Raw genomic sequence first — 14518 nt, 5'->3', positions numbered from 1 at the left:
TTGTGATTTGACCTCTTTCCTCTTAAGGCAGTGGTGACAAAGATTCTAAAACAAGAACCTCGGAATCAGTTATAAAACCTATCCCAACATATTAATATGCTGGAACACTTGTCACACTACACTATATTGTAGACCATGGGTTGGCAAACTTTTTCTGTAAAGGGTCGGACAGTAAATATTTTAGGATTTGCAGACTACATAGTCTCTGAAGCAACTACTTAGCTCTCATTGTACAAAAGGAGCCGTAAATAATAAGTGAATGAGTATGGCTGCATTCCAATAAGACTGTTTATGAACATTGAACTTCATATTTTCATGTGTCTTGAAATATTCCTTTTTTTTTAAACCATTCCAAATTGTAAACAGAATTCTTAGCTAATAGGCCATGAAAAGCAGGCAGTGGGCTAGATTTTGCCCATGGGCTGGAGTTGACTGTCCCTTGGATAGTCTTTTATGTTATATAAAATGTTTTTAAATTACAGGTTCCAAGTCTAGAGGCTTTGGACACTTTTGTTTTTGGATCTCTCATTTTAAAACTTACCAGACAAGTTCTTTACTTTCTGGATAAATATACTCACATGAGAAAAAAAATAATTCAAAATACAGTTCCCTACTTGGAAAAAAGACAGAAGCTGTAAAACAAATGTTTCACCTTAAACATATAATTAGGAAACACAAAAGTTTTATTCTATGCAATAGAATTTATAGGTCAATGCTCAACCTGTATAACCACCTAGGAATTGGAATTTACCTAAATGAGTTCTGGGTGTTCTTTATTTAAAAAAAATTTTTTAAAATATGTTTTTATTGATTTTTAGAGAGAGAGGAAAGGGGAGGGGGAGAGAGAGAGAGAGAAACATCGATTGGCTCTTTCCCATATGCACCAGAGGATTCAATCTGCAGCCTGGATGTGTGCCCTGACCAGGAACTGAACTGATGACCTTTTGGTGCAGAGGATGATGATCTAACCAACTGAGCCACACTGGCCAGGGCTCTGGGTGCTCTTTAAAATATGCACAATTAATCATAGAACACTGTGGCTCTACAATTTGGGACACTTCTAAATAGGAAACCTCAGCTTCCATAATATAAGGAAACAAGGATACTCTTTCCACAGTCATTATAAAAAAACCTTCACAGTCTGATTCACCTTTATCAAAGGTAAAATGATTACTGATACATTTAATGGATTATTTTGATCCTGAATTTCTAAACACAAAATAAATTTCACACGAATTTTTATATGTTTGAGTTTTTCAAAGCAAGATACCAATATAAAATGTATTGAACTGACAGAGTCCTTGGGCTAAAGAAAAAGGAATTTAAGTATAAAATGTTTCCCAACTTTATCCTACTAATTTTTAAAAAAATATGTTTCTATTGATTTTAGAGAGGAATGGAGAGAGAGAGAGAGATAGAAACATTGATGGGCTGCCTCCTGCACGTCCTTGCTGGGGATTGAGCCAGCAACCTAGGCATGTGCCCTGACCAGGAATCAAACCAGCGACCTCCTGGTGCATGGGTTGACGCTCAACCACTGAGCCACACCAGCCAGGCTATCCTTCTAATTTTATAACAGTTTTAGATATTGAGACCTAATGGTTTCTTGTGTCTATCCATTTTGAACATAACTCATCTTCTACTCAATACTCCTTAGTGCTTTTTGCTTGAGGCTTCACTTTGTTACAAAGAAGATCATTACGTCCAACTTTAATCATTTGTTTTTCCCAAGATTTGATTTCATTATAATAACAAATTTTATCATCTTCGGCAAGTTGAATATATACTTGATTTTGAGAACTAGAGAGATTTTTCCAGCTTTCATTTACAGTCTTCAGCTTTAACTGTGTCTCACCACCCCTAGTTTCTTGGAAGCATTCAAATATGAAAACGTTATAAGCTGAGCAAGGTCTTTTTGGTTTTCCAAGGAGTGTTAACTCTCTCTTTTTTATTATCACTTTCTTTTATAATCTCTTTGTATGCCTGCAGTCTGCCTTGTAAGCATCTTCATATATTTTTCCTTCTGAATTAGGAAGTTCCCTTCAAAACTCCGTGATTTTTAAAATTAGTTCTGAATTTCTCGAATTTGGGTCTTGAGCTTTAAATATGGGTAGCTGTTCTTTAGAAAATCAAGTGTATGAGGTCATAGGCTTCTTTGGATAACTACTCAAGGTAGATGAAAATCATTCCAGCATGTACACAAAACTGAAGGGAGAGTGCAGACTTAAAATTTTCACCTGGTGTTTCCCCTCTGGCCAAAGGATTTATTTTAATGTTTCTTCTAGTGTGGGCCTGCTGGTAATGAACTCTGTTGTATATCTGAAAATGTCTTTATTTCACCTTTGTTTTTGAAAGATACTTTTTTGCTGAGTATAGAATTCTTGGTTGACAGTTTTCTTTTTTCCATTACTTTAAAACTGTTGCTTCACTGTTAACTTGTTTGTATTGTTTCTGTTGTCATCTTTATCTTTTCTCCTGTATATATAATGTCTTTTTTTTTCTGGCTGCCTTTAAGGTTTCTTATAATTAGTGATTTGAACAATTTGATTATTATGTTATTGATGTAATTTTCCTTGTGTTCTTGTTGTTGGGGTTCATTGAGCATGTTGGACCTATGGGTTTATTGTTTTCATCAAATTTGGAAAATCTGGCCATTTAAAAAAATATTTTTCTGTCCCTCTTCCCTGTGCTTGAAGGAACTCAAATTACATACATATTAGACTGTTTAAAGTGTTCCCTCAACTCCCTGATGGTCTTCCCCCGCCCCCTCTCCGCCCTTTTTTGGTTAGTTTTGGATAATTTTTTTGTTGTGTCTTCAGGTTCACTCATCTCTTATGTTGTTTTGTCTAATCTGTTGTTCATTCTATTCAGTGTATTTTTCATCCCTTACATTGTATACTTTTTCTCTCTAAAACTTTGATTTAGGCCTTTATCACTTCTATGTTTCTACTTAGTTTTTTGAATATAGACTACAGATATAATTGTTTTAATCCCCTTGTCTGCTAATTCTAACATTTGTGTCAATTCTTTATTTCCCCTGATTGATTTTTTTATTCTTTATAGATCATATTTTTCTGCTGCTTTGTCTGTCTCATAAATTTGCTTGGACTCCAAATATTGTGAATTTTACCTTTTGGGTACTAGATCCTTTTCTTTTTTTTTCTTCTGTATCACAGTTAAGTTAGAAATATAGTTTGACCCTTTCTGGTCTTGCTTTTAAGATGTGTTAGGTGGGGCCAGAGAAGTTTTCCCTCTATGATAATTATTTCCCAAGACCTTTCTGAATACACTACCCTGTGCACTATAAATTATGGGGTTTTCCACTCTGGCTGGTAGGAATAGGCATTATTCATGTTCTGTTTGAGTGCCAGTTAGTGTTCCCTCTAACCCTTTGAATGGTTTCTTACATATAATCACTTATCGGTACTTTGATGATTACTTGAGGGGTGCCTACCACATATCTCCAGAGTCTTCTATCTGTACAGCCCTTTCTTCTCCAGCACTCTGTCCTGTAAACTCTGTCTTCGTCTCGCTTGACTCTCAGCTTCATCTCAACTAAGAGAGTCTGCTGGGCTCTACCTGGGTTCCTCCTCCCTGACCTGTGCCCTGGAAATGGACTCAAGGCAGTAGGCTGAGGCATTCATAGACCTCACCTCACTTGTTTCCTCTCTCTCAGGGTTCACTATCCTTCACTGCTTGCCTGTTGAGCAGGGTCCTCAAAACCACTGTTTTATATATTTTGTCTGTTTTTCACTTGTATGGTTCAGATAGGAAAGTAAATCATATACCTGCTACTCCATATTGGCTGGAAGTGAAAGTCCCTATTTTCTATATTTTTTATGATAAATATGTTTATCATATATGTTTCATGGTAAATACATAAACCAAACAGGTATATTTTTCAAAGGTAGTTATTAAAATTTTCAAGACTTGAAATAAACTTTACCTTCATCTCAAACATTTTGAGAGACTAAAGTTTTATATTTTGACTGTTTTTTAGGTAATTCCTTTAGCTTTGATTCTAGCAGAGTTTGGTGGTTATCTTTAAAACAAAGAGATTTATTATGTTCTGTAATTGTATGAATAGAACAGTACTTCTTGTACTACATGCCCTGAGACCTGAACTCCATATCACTATCTTATTTCACAATAGCTTCCAAATAGCATCAGGTGGTCATTTTTTGCTTTATAACGAGTCTACTAATCTGGTCTGATTTGATCTTGTGACATTAGGAAAGAAACCTCCCAGGAATAGAATAAAGAAACATTTAACATCCTGAGGCTTTAAAAAACAAAGTGAAGATCCAAATATTAAAACCATCTTAATATCTTTAAACCCTTCTACAATTGAGTCATTAAAAAAAAGGAAGCATTGTCCTTTACCCTAGTTAATGAATTATTTAACCTGGGTATTATTTTATTATAAATAATTTATTTGCAAGATTTCCTGGGGCAGGAAGACTGTGTTCTAGCTGAATAAGGAAGTGATAAGGACATGGATTCTTTTGATGGAAGAAATAAAGGAAAGGAAGATACAGAGTAGGGACGGATTTTTGAGTAGAGAGTGATTCTGAAGTTAAGATAAAGAGTTTGTCAGTCTTCTCAGAGAGGAAGCCGGGTCATCTGACAAGAGCAAAGAATAGGAAAATTCAACCTCTAGATGGGGTAGACAGGCTTGGACTAGCTGCTTGGGAAGCTTTCCTGAGGCAGTGTGATTCTCACCTTTCTGGGGAGGAGGGAGGGGGGGAATCCTCCTGAAGGATTCTAGCTTGTCACTTTCACTCTTGCTTTCTCTTCTCTCTGTGTTCACTATGCAATTGTTGAAAAGAAGAGGAATGAAAATTATTTTAAAGATTTTTTTTCAAAGAAGGAAAGTATATAAAGGTGAAATACAGTTAAAATGCCTTGGAGTATAAAAAGATTAGAAAACATGATACAGAAGGGTCCAGTGCTGCTCAGGGGTTAGTGAGGATGGGATAGCCGACTGTATGCGGTTGCATTTAGATGTGTGTTTGTATGTGTTTACTCCTAGCACCAGCTGTTTAGGGCTATATTCTTTTCTTTCTGTCCCATCTGTGGCCTCCTTGATGTATTTACGTATATAGCCTCCCTGATGTATATATGTGTGTATATATGTGTGTTTACAGTTAGCATCAGCTATGTTTAGGGCTGCATCTTTTCTTTCTGTCTCATCTGTGGCCTCCTTGAGTCATTCCTTCAAGAGTTCACCCAGGTTTGTTGAACTGAATTAAACTTTAAGTTTTGTTTGAATAATTGGGCAGAGATCAGTGCATAGAGATTCCTAATGGAGGAAATGAACAGCTCTCTGTGTCCTGAGATGACCAGCTTTCCTACCCTGATCTGGAAGGATTGTTGCCAAAGTCTTCCCATGGTGTAGGGAACTGGGATTGAGGACTCTAACTTCCACTACTGGCAAGTCTTAATAAAAAGGCAAAAAGATCACACAAAAAAGAACTTAGGTCCTTGGACTTGCTGCCAACCTCTCTCCAAAGGGAAATGTTCTTCCTGATCTTGTAGAATCCATGTGATTAAAATTATTTTTATAATTATGAGAAGTAATCCTCTCTTTCTTTAAAACAGGACACCCCTCAACTAAATTCTATGTATATCAAACCAACTAGTTTTAGAGCACAATAAAAATGAAGGAACTGAGGTTATACAATGTAAAATGTAATGGTAGCCTGGCGGGGCGGGGCTCAGCGGTTGAGCATTGACCTAGGATCCAGGAGATCAAGGTTTGATTCCCCGGTCAGGGCACATGCCCTGGTTGCAGACTCAATCCCCAGTCAGGAGTGTGCAGGAGGCAGCCGATCAATGACTCTCTCGTCATTGATGTTTCTCTCTCTCTCTCTTCTTCTCCCTTCCTCTCTCTGAAATCAATAAAGATATATTTTTTAAAAATGTAATGGTAATGTGTGGTGATAGTGTAACAAACATAATCAGACAGTTGTGTGTGTTCTAGGGCATAGTTCTGAAACTTCTTGGTTTCAGGATCCTTTACACTCTGAAAATTTGAAGATTTAAAGAGCCTTGGTGCATATGAGTTTATATCTATTGGTATTTACTGTATTAGGAATTAAAACAGAATTTAAATTTATTTATTTAAGATAAAAATAAACATGTTACTTTTATTTTAAACTGAGAAATTAAAAATATATTTTATTTGAAAGTAATAAGCCCCATTACGTGTTAACATAAATAATGTTTTTATGAAAAATAACTTTTTTCAAAAATAATAAAATATTTAATGGGAAAAAAGGTATAGTTTTATATTTTTGCAAATCTCTTTGATATCTGGCCTTATTAAAAACAGCTTGGGCCCAACCAGGCATGCCTCAGAGGTTGAGCATCAGCCTAGGATCCAGGAGATTGAAGTTCGATTCCCGGTCAGGACACATGCCTGGGGTTACAGGCTTGATCCCCAGTTGGGTGTGTGTAGGAGGCAGCCGATCAATGACTCTCCCATCATTGATGTTTCTTTCTATCTCTCTCCCTCTCTCTTCCTCTCTCTGAAATCAATAAAAGATATATTTAAAAAACTAAAAAACAGAAATCAAAACAAAACAAAAAAAACCAGCTTGGATTTCATATCTACTTTTGCATTCAATCTGGTGTCTTGCCACACATCATGTATCCCTGGAAAACTTCACTGTACACTTATGAGATAATGAGAGTAAAAAAGGCAAATATCATCTGAGTATTACCATGAACAAACATACTTTTGATCTCAAGCACACCCTGAAAGTATCTCATTACCTCCAGAGATTTCTGGACCACTGTTCCCAAACTGTGTAGGGGGAAAAGAAACACAAGAGTTATCACCACTGGGTAAAGCAAAATTTTCCATGTGTTTAGTGAGTACTGACTATTTAAACAGTGCAACACTCAGACTCCAGAATTGAAGTGGGTGGTATAGCTGAAACCTCCAAGCACTGAACTGGGAATCAGTCCCAGTTCATGTGCTTTGTAAAAGTAGTAGTTGTTCAGTGTTTTTGTAGTGTTTTGTTAACCAGTGGGAGAAGAAAATTGAGCCAGATCCCTGGGGAAGAATCAAAGAATATTAGAGATAAAAATGACCTTTAAAGATAATCTAGTCATAGGCTTTTAATTTTAAATTTTCAGATTTGAAAGTACCTGAGAGGTCATCTAATCCTTAAGCTTTATAATAATTATAACCAGTACTTGTGATGTACAGGCTAAGTGCTTTTACATTCTTTCTCTTTCTCAAAAATGATCAAAATGTCATTTTGATCTTTACTATTTCTTTTAATGTTTTTTAAAATAGGAAATGTCAAACATGTACCCCATCACCGACCTTCAACAATTGTTAATTCATGACCAAATGTTTCATGTATACCCATACCCACTTCACTCACACCCCAGATTATTAGATGCAAATTCTAGACATTTTATAATTTCATCTATATATGTTAAAAAGATAAGGGCTTTAAGTAAATAACCACAATTCTGTTACCACACTAAAAAAATTAACAGTAATTTTTAATAGCATCAAAAACCCAATGAGTGTGTGCATTTCCCTGATTATGTCATTCATACATATAAATGTTGTACAGTGCAGTTGGTTAATTTGCTCTTAAGATTCTCCATCTCTTTTTGTCTTTTTATAATTTTTTGTTGGAGAAACTAAATCATTTTTCTTGCAGTTTCCTTGATTCTGAGTGTTGCTGATTTGCATCTCTTTTAACATGTTCCTTTGTCCTCTGCGTTTCCTGTAAATTAGTAGTTAAGATTTAGAGTTTGCTCAGACTTCTTCATGAGTGGTATGTACTTCCATTAGGAGGTGGATAATATCTAACTCTCTTTTTGTGATGTCAGTAGGTACTGACAATCTTTACTTAGATTCATTAAATCACGAAGAGCTGCAAAATGGTGATATTCCAATCTATCGTTCTTCATTAGATGGAATACTTCTATAAAGAGAAACTTCCTCTTATCTAGTACTTGATTACCCAGTGGTATGGTTTCCAATAGGAAAATTAAGATGAATGCTTGATTCTTTCCTTTTATTTACCAATTTCCAAAATAATGAATTGGGTTCACTAGCATTCTCCAATGGTGACGAACTAGGGTTTTTGTTTTGTTTTTCTATCATTATGAAGTCCTAGATTTAAACATTTTAAAATGTTTCAATTCATTGCTGTTATGATTACACATTATTCCTTTTTTAGTAATTTTACATATTTGTTTCTTCTAATAGATTAAACTTGAAAATGAGGGCATGTCTTAGTTATCTTTGTGTTCTTGGTACCCAGTGCATGGCTTTCAATAAATGTTTGTCAAATGAATGAATGTTCTGAGCAGAATTTAAAAATATGAGTTCATTTTAGAGGCATGACAGAGGAATAGTGTCAAGTGTGGCTTCCTTGCTTGATCTGAAAAAAGTTTGATATAACAGTGAAAAATATTTTGGGTGAATGCAAAAGAAAAAGGTATGTATTTATTTATTTATAATCCTCACCCGAGGATATTTTTTCCATTGCTTTTCAGAGAAAGTGGAAGGGGGAGAGAGAGAGACATTGATGTGAGAGAGACACATTGATTGGTTGCCTCCCACAAGCACCCCGACCAGGGCTGTGGGTTCAGCCTGCAACCAAGGTACATACCCTTGGCCAGAATTGAACCTGGGACCCTTCAGTCTGAGGGTCAGTGCTCTAACCACTGAGCAAACCTGCTAGGGCTGTTTTTATTTATTTATATTTTAATCATCACCCAAGGATATGTTTTTATTGATTTTTAGAGAGTGGAGAAAGAGAGAGAGAAACATCGATGTGAGGGAGAAACAGCCTCCCTTATGTTCCCCTAACAGGAATCGAACCTGCAACCTTTTTTGGTGTACAGGACAACGCTCCAACCAACTGAGCCACCCGGTTAGGGCAAAAGGCATGTTTTTGTTGGCAGACATGGAGTTGTTTACTCCATTGTTTCCAGTGAATCTTTTCATTACATTTTTGTTTAAAGGAATAAGTCAGAATCTTTGTTTCTACTTCTCTTGCTATAAGATAAATAACATTTGAAAGCATCCTCCCCAGCCGCCCCCACCCCCGTTCTTATCTCCTTTAATATAAATGGCAAGGACCATTCACATCATCACACACATGTTCCCCATGAGTTTATTGATTTATTTCATAAAACCCAAAAAATTTATGCAGGAAAGTAAAACAGAATTAACTTTACCTACAATATGCTTGGCACTGTTATGAGCACTTTTATGTGAAATATATATGATATTTATTCTTACCACAACCTTATTAAGTAGGTAGGATGAGGTGCAGAGATTACGTAACTTGCCTAAGGTTACACAACTAGTGAATGCTAGAGCCAGGATTCATCTCATTTGTTCTTTCTCCAGAGCTAGTGCTGTTAAATTAGTGACTTTACTACAGACTTTTTTTGCAGGATGGGATGGGTGTTCATAAAAGGATTTTTATGGTCATAGTATAATAAAATTTTTCATTTAGTGTCATAAAATCTGTCATTTTATAACGATATGTAATTATGGCTAAGGCAGTTTTTTTCTTTTAAGGAAACTTTATTCCCAGAAAAACAAATCTTAATTTTTTTCCTTAGGTCATCATTTCATAGGTAAATATTAAGGCATATAGTATATATGGACTACTAAAAATAAGCTCTTATCTTATGTTCTATTGTAAAACAAAAAGTAGAATTCATGTAATTTGCAAGTGTTAAAATTTTTAGTAGAGCCCGGCCGGGCGTGGCTCAGCGCTTGAGCGTCGACCTAGGATCCAGGCGATCGGGGTTCGATTACCGGTCAGGGCACATGCCCGGGTTGCGGGCTCGATCCCCAGTTGGGGGCGTGCAGGAGGCAGCCGATCAATGACTCTCTCATCAGTGATGTTTCTATCTCTCTCCCCCTCTCCTTTCCTCTCTCTGAAATCAATAAAGATATATTAAAAAAAAAAAAAATTAGTAGAAGCAGTGCTTATAACTGATTTGTTCGCCATCTCTTTCTTTGATTAGGAAATTGTAACTTGTTTCTGTGGTTACTGACACACATGAACCTTCCAAAGTTGGTTGGCCTATTTTCCTCATCTCTCCTTGCTTCCTTTGTTATTATGAACTTATGCATGATAAAGAGAAAGTAGCTCAGAACCAGTATGATAATCAGTAATTGTCCCAGCTGAGGCTGTAGTATATATAATGGAGTCTGCTGGTTGTGCAGAATTTCTTGCTGAATGGCTATGTCACTCCTTTTCCCCCAACTGAGTAAAATTGAATGTAATACAATAGTCCCCCCTTATCTACAGTTTTGCTTTCCATGGTTTCAGTTACCCGTTGTCAATATTAAATGGAAATATTTTAAAAATTCTAGAAATAAACAATTCATAAGTTTCAAATTGGGTCCCAAAGAAGAGGAACCCAAAGAGGCCCACAGCAAGACACATCATAATTAAAATGCCAAAAGTTAAAGACAAAGAGACAATCTTAAAATCAGCAAGAGAAAAGCAGTTAGTTACCTACAAGGGAGCACCCATATGACTGTCAGCTGATTTCTCAGCAGAAGCTTTGCAGGCCAGAAGGGAGTGGCAAGAAATATTCAAAATGATGAAAAATATGGAAATACAACCAAGATTGCTCTACCCAGCAAAACTATCATTTAGAACTGAAGGTCAGATAAAGAGCTTCACAGATAAGAAAAAGCTAAAGATGTTCATGATCACCAGACCAGCACTATAGGAAATGTTGAAGGGTCTTCTTTAAGAAGAAGCTAATGAACAAAAGAATCTGACAAACTAAATAGATCCAGAGACACTGACACAGGCAATAGACGATCATATTTCAGAGGATGTGGAGGGTGGGAAGAGAAAGAAGTTATATGCATATATGCATAACCCATGGACACAGACAATGATGGGTTGAAGGCCTGGGGAGGGGGGGAGGGGGCCAATTGCGGGGGGAAAATGGGACACCTGTAATACTTTCAACAATAAAGATAAATTCAAAAAAATAAAAAAGATTGACTGTCACTGTATCACACTGCTTGTGATCAAGTGACCCTTATTTTAAACTTAATGACGGCCCCAAAGCGCAAGAGTGGTGATACTGGCAATTTGAATATACCAAATAGAAGCTATAAAGTGTATGTATATATAGGCAAAAACATAGTATAAATAGGCTCAGTACTATCTGCTGTATCAGGAATCCACTGGGGGTCTTGGAATGTATCCCCGGCAAATAAAAGGGGACTGCTGTCTGAGAATGAAAGTGACATTAATAAGGAATATTTTTAATCTAATTTAATATATTCATAATAACATATTGGGAATAAGTTATTTGGGACACAGTTTTATAACTTGTAGATTGAGAAACATTACTTTTAAAGCATATTGCTTAACCACTTCAAATGGATATAGCAAAGACACCTAATAGTATTTTTTTCTTTTCATCTTTGAAACTTTAGTTTGGGGAAGCTCAGATTTAACAATTGAGGAAAAGGAATTTTTTAAAAAGGAAACCAAGAAATAACTGCTAAATTTATTATAAGTAATACCTTGCTTATTTCCCAAGTCTGAGAGGTAAAAAATACTCTTGCAGCATACGTAAGTTATATGCAAATATATGTATGCCCCTTCAATCAATATCAGTGTCTGGATATGGCCTTGAAAATGTTCTAGTAGAAGCCATGGATTGATTATAACTACAGAATAAAACTTATCTCAGGGAACCCAACACACACATAACTTTTTTCAAACAGAAAAACAAAAACAGCAAGAACAAATTAAATTCTTCTAGGTCAGGGGCTTAACATGTTGAATCATTCAGGTATTTGTAGTAATTGTCTCTTGCCCTGGCGGGTGTTGCTCAGTGGTTAGAGTGTTGGCCTGAGCACCGAAGGGTCTTGGGTTTGAATCCCAGTCAAGAACACGAACCTGGGTTGCAGGTTCAACCCCCAACCTGGTCGGGCACATGCGGGAGGCAACCAATCGATGTGTCTCTCTCATATCGATGTTAGTCTCTCTCCCTCCTTCCCTTCTACTCTCTAAAAAAAAAAAATCCATGGAAAAAATATCCTAGGCGAGGATTAACAGCAACAAAAAAATTATATAGTAATTGTCTCTTAACTATCTATTGAAACTTAGTATAATCCCAGGAAAGAGTTGGTTTAGTATGAATTTATATATGGTAATGGGAAGACTCAGATGTGATTTGTTCTAAACTAAAATTAATTTTAGAGGCTGTTGATTCGCTTTTAGGAGCTTATTTCAGTCAACATGGTTATTAATTTATTGGTTGTTAAGTGTGGTGCTTTATCCCATTTAGCTTGTTTGGTAGTAATAAAGAGGATTATTTAGATTAATGTTCATAATATTTTTCTTTGTATGGATCTAGCCAGTTAATTTTGAGTTTAAGTAACATTTATTCATCTCTTCTTTATTGGGAGAGTGAATGGTGTATTATGTATTATATCTGGCTTTCAAATATATGTCTGGTTGGTAGAACAGTTACTTCGTGTGCCCATGATAAATGTTATTTATTTGGACACATTTGCTTTTCCTATTTTTTTTCTTAATTAGTTTGACTGCATCTCTAAAAGCTGCTGGTTAGACTGACAACCAAAAACCACCCACATGTCTGAGAGAAGTGCCAGGAAAATGTTACTACAATTTCCCTAATCTTTATCCCTTCATTTTTAGGGGTTGCTGAAATCAGCTGTTAGACTCTCTGAAGAGGCAGGTGATCTGTTTAGGGCTGTTCAGGGAAAGGCATTAACATTTGGGTACCTTTTATGTACTGTATCAGGCATTTAATATGTGTTAACATTTCATTCTTTCAGTTTTGTGAAGTAGGTGGCATTTTACAGATAAAGAAAGTGAGGCGAGTTTCGATTTACCCTAAGTCACCTTAAGTGGTGTGAAAATTAAAACACAAACCTCATTTAAAATAAAGCCTGGAGGGTAGAAAACTCTCACCCATGTGTCACTCAGTGCACACTGCTGACTCCAACAGTAAGAGACACACCTTGCATCTCCAACAAGAAGGGATTTTACTTTATTACCTGAGCAGGAGGCAGAAAAGATTCCTCCTTGTCCAGCAACAGCTCAGCCAGCGGGAGAAAGCCGTAATTCAGCCTTGAAAAGTCACTATACTTTGAACTTTCAGTTCCTTCCAATGGATTCATATAACAGCCCCTCCCAAATCCATAAACAAGCATTCCCCTCCTTTGTTTCTCTGAACTTGGGTGTGGTTCACCATTAGGCCGCAAGCCCCAAATTAGAATTCTTTGTTCCCAAATAAACCCATTTTGTCGGAGAAATACCTGGCTGTCTATTTGTTTAAGGCCAACAATGGCAACACTGTTATTTGAACCCATCTCAGTATCCAGATATCACTTTCTACTACTACACTACACCATTTACACTACACGCTTGTCGTCTGTAGTAAATATTTCAATAAGTTGGAGCAGATAATGGGATTAGTAGCCATACTAAGGAGCTTGCAAAGCTATGTAATGTTAGGAAATCACAGGACTATAAGATAATTAGAGTTTTAGATCCTCCACCTACCATGTGTATGCATCTTGGAAAAGTGATATGTTGCCTTTGTTGCAGCTTCCCAGTATGTAAAATAAGGATACTACAGCATCTGTTCTACCTTCCCAGTGGGGTATTGAGAGAAAGAAAATGGGAGAGTCTTGAAAATTATAAAACTTTACAAATGTAAATGAAATATGATGTATTATGAATATGGAGAGTCATGTAGCTTGGTGGACTGGTATCATTCTTTTAACTAAGGAACAATTAGTTGATCTTGGCAGTAGGCCATTGGAACTCAAAGAAATAGCATCTGTCAATCAGAGGCATTTCTTGGAAGGAAGAATTGGAAATGGCACAGCAGTTACTCTCCTTGACCCCTTTCTCTGGGAAGGAGCTTGATTAGGCAAGCGGGGTTCCTAATAGAGCACAGCTCCTCTCCTCTCGCCAGGGAATTGAAGCCGAGCAGCCAGACTTGTGCTGTGAAGCTAGAGCAATCTGGTTTTCAAAGATTTAACTAAATTTATTGTGATGAAGGTTTTAGAGAGATGTGCCATTGCAGAGCAGCAGCTTTAAAAATGTGCCATATGAGTCAGTCCATGTCCCTCGGTTGAGACAGGAAACTGCAACTAGTGCACTCAGCTCAGGCACACAATAAATGAGTGTGTGAATGTTTAGTAAAAACAGTTATAGAATTATGCCTAATTATTGTCTTAGGGTGAAGACAATGAATGGCCAGAGAAACAACTTGAAATGAGGTTCTGTCTACAGGCATTCCCCGAGGATTACCTGGTGCCCTGGTGGAACTCAAATTGTCTCTAACTAGGAAGATTTTGCTCTCAATCCTTTATTCTCCCAACAGTTCCTGGCATTGCTGGTGTGCGTGTGTATGTGTGTGTGTGTGCGTGTGCATGTGCATGTGTGTGTGTATGCATAAAGCCACTGGCTTAAGTATTTTGGCCAAAATCAGGATAAAAATAGGTTAG

General features: G+C 36.6%; 1 protein-coding gene, 1 long non-coding RNA gene and 1 pseudogene across 2 annotated transcripts in view; 1 reads left to right on the top strand and 2 right to left on the bottom strand.

Moving 5' to 3' along the window:
* Positions 1-14518, top strand: part of AHCYL2 (adenosylhomocysteinase like 2) — a 146582-nt gene that overhangs the window by 41696 nt on the left and 90368 nt on the right. The gene's annotated exons all lie outside the window — the stretch shown is intronic.
* Positions 1-14518, bottom strand: part of LOC107537343 (uncharacterized) — a 47439-nt gene that overhangs the window by 24825 nt on the left and 8096 nt on the right. The gene's annotated exons all lie outside the window — the stretch shown is intronic.
* Positions 1644-13180, bottom strand: LOC148092198 (transcription factor A, mitochondrial pseudogene; annotated as a pseudogene).

This window comes from Miniopterus natalensis, chromosome 10 (assembly GCF_054644295.1).
Source record: "Miniopterus natalensis isolate mMinNat1 chromosome 10, mMinNat1.hap1, whole genome shotgun sequence".
Lineage (NCBI taxonomy): Eukaryota > Metazoa > Chordata > Mammalia > Chiroptera > Miniopteridae > Miniopterus > Miniopterus natalensis.
This window is presented reverse-complemented; position numbering and strand designations above follow the sequence as displayed.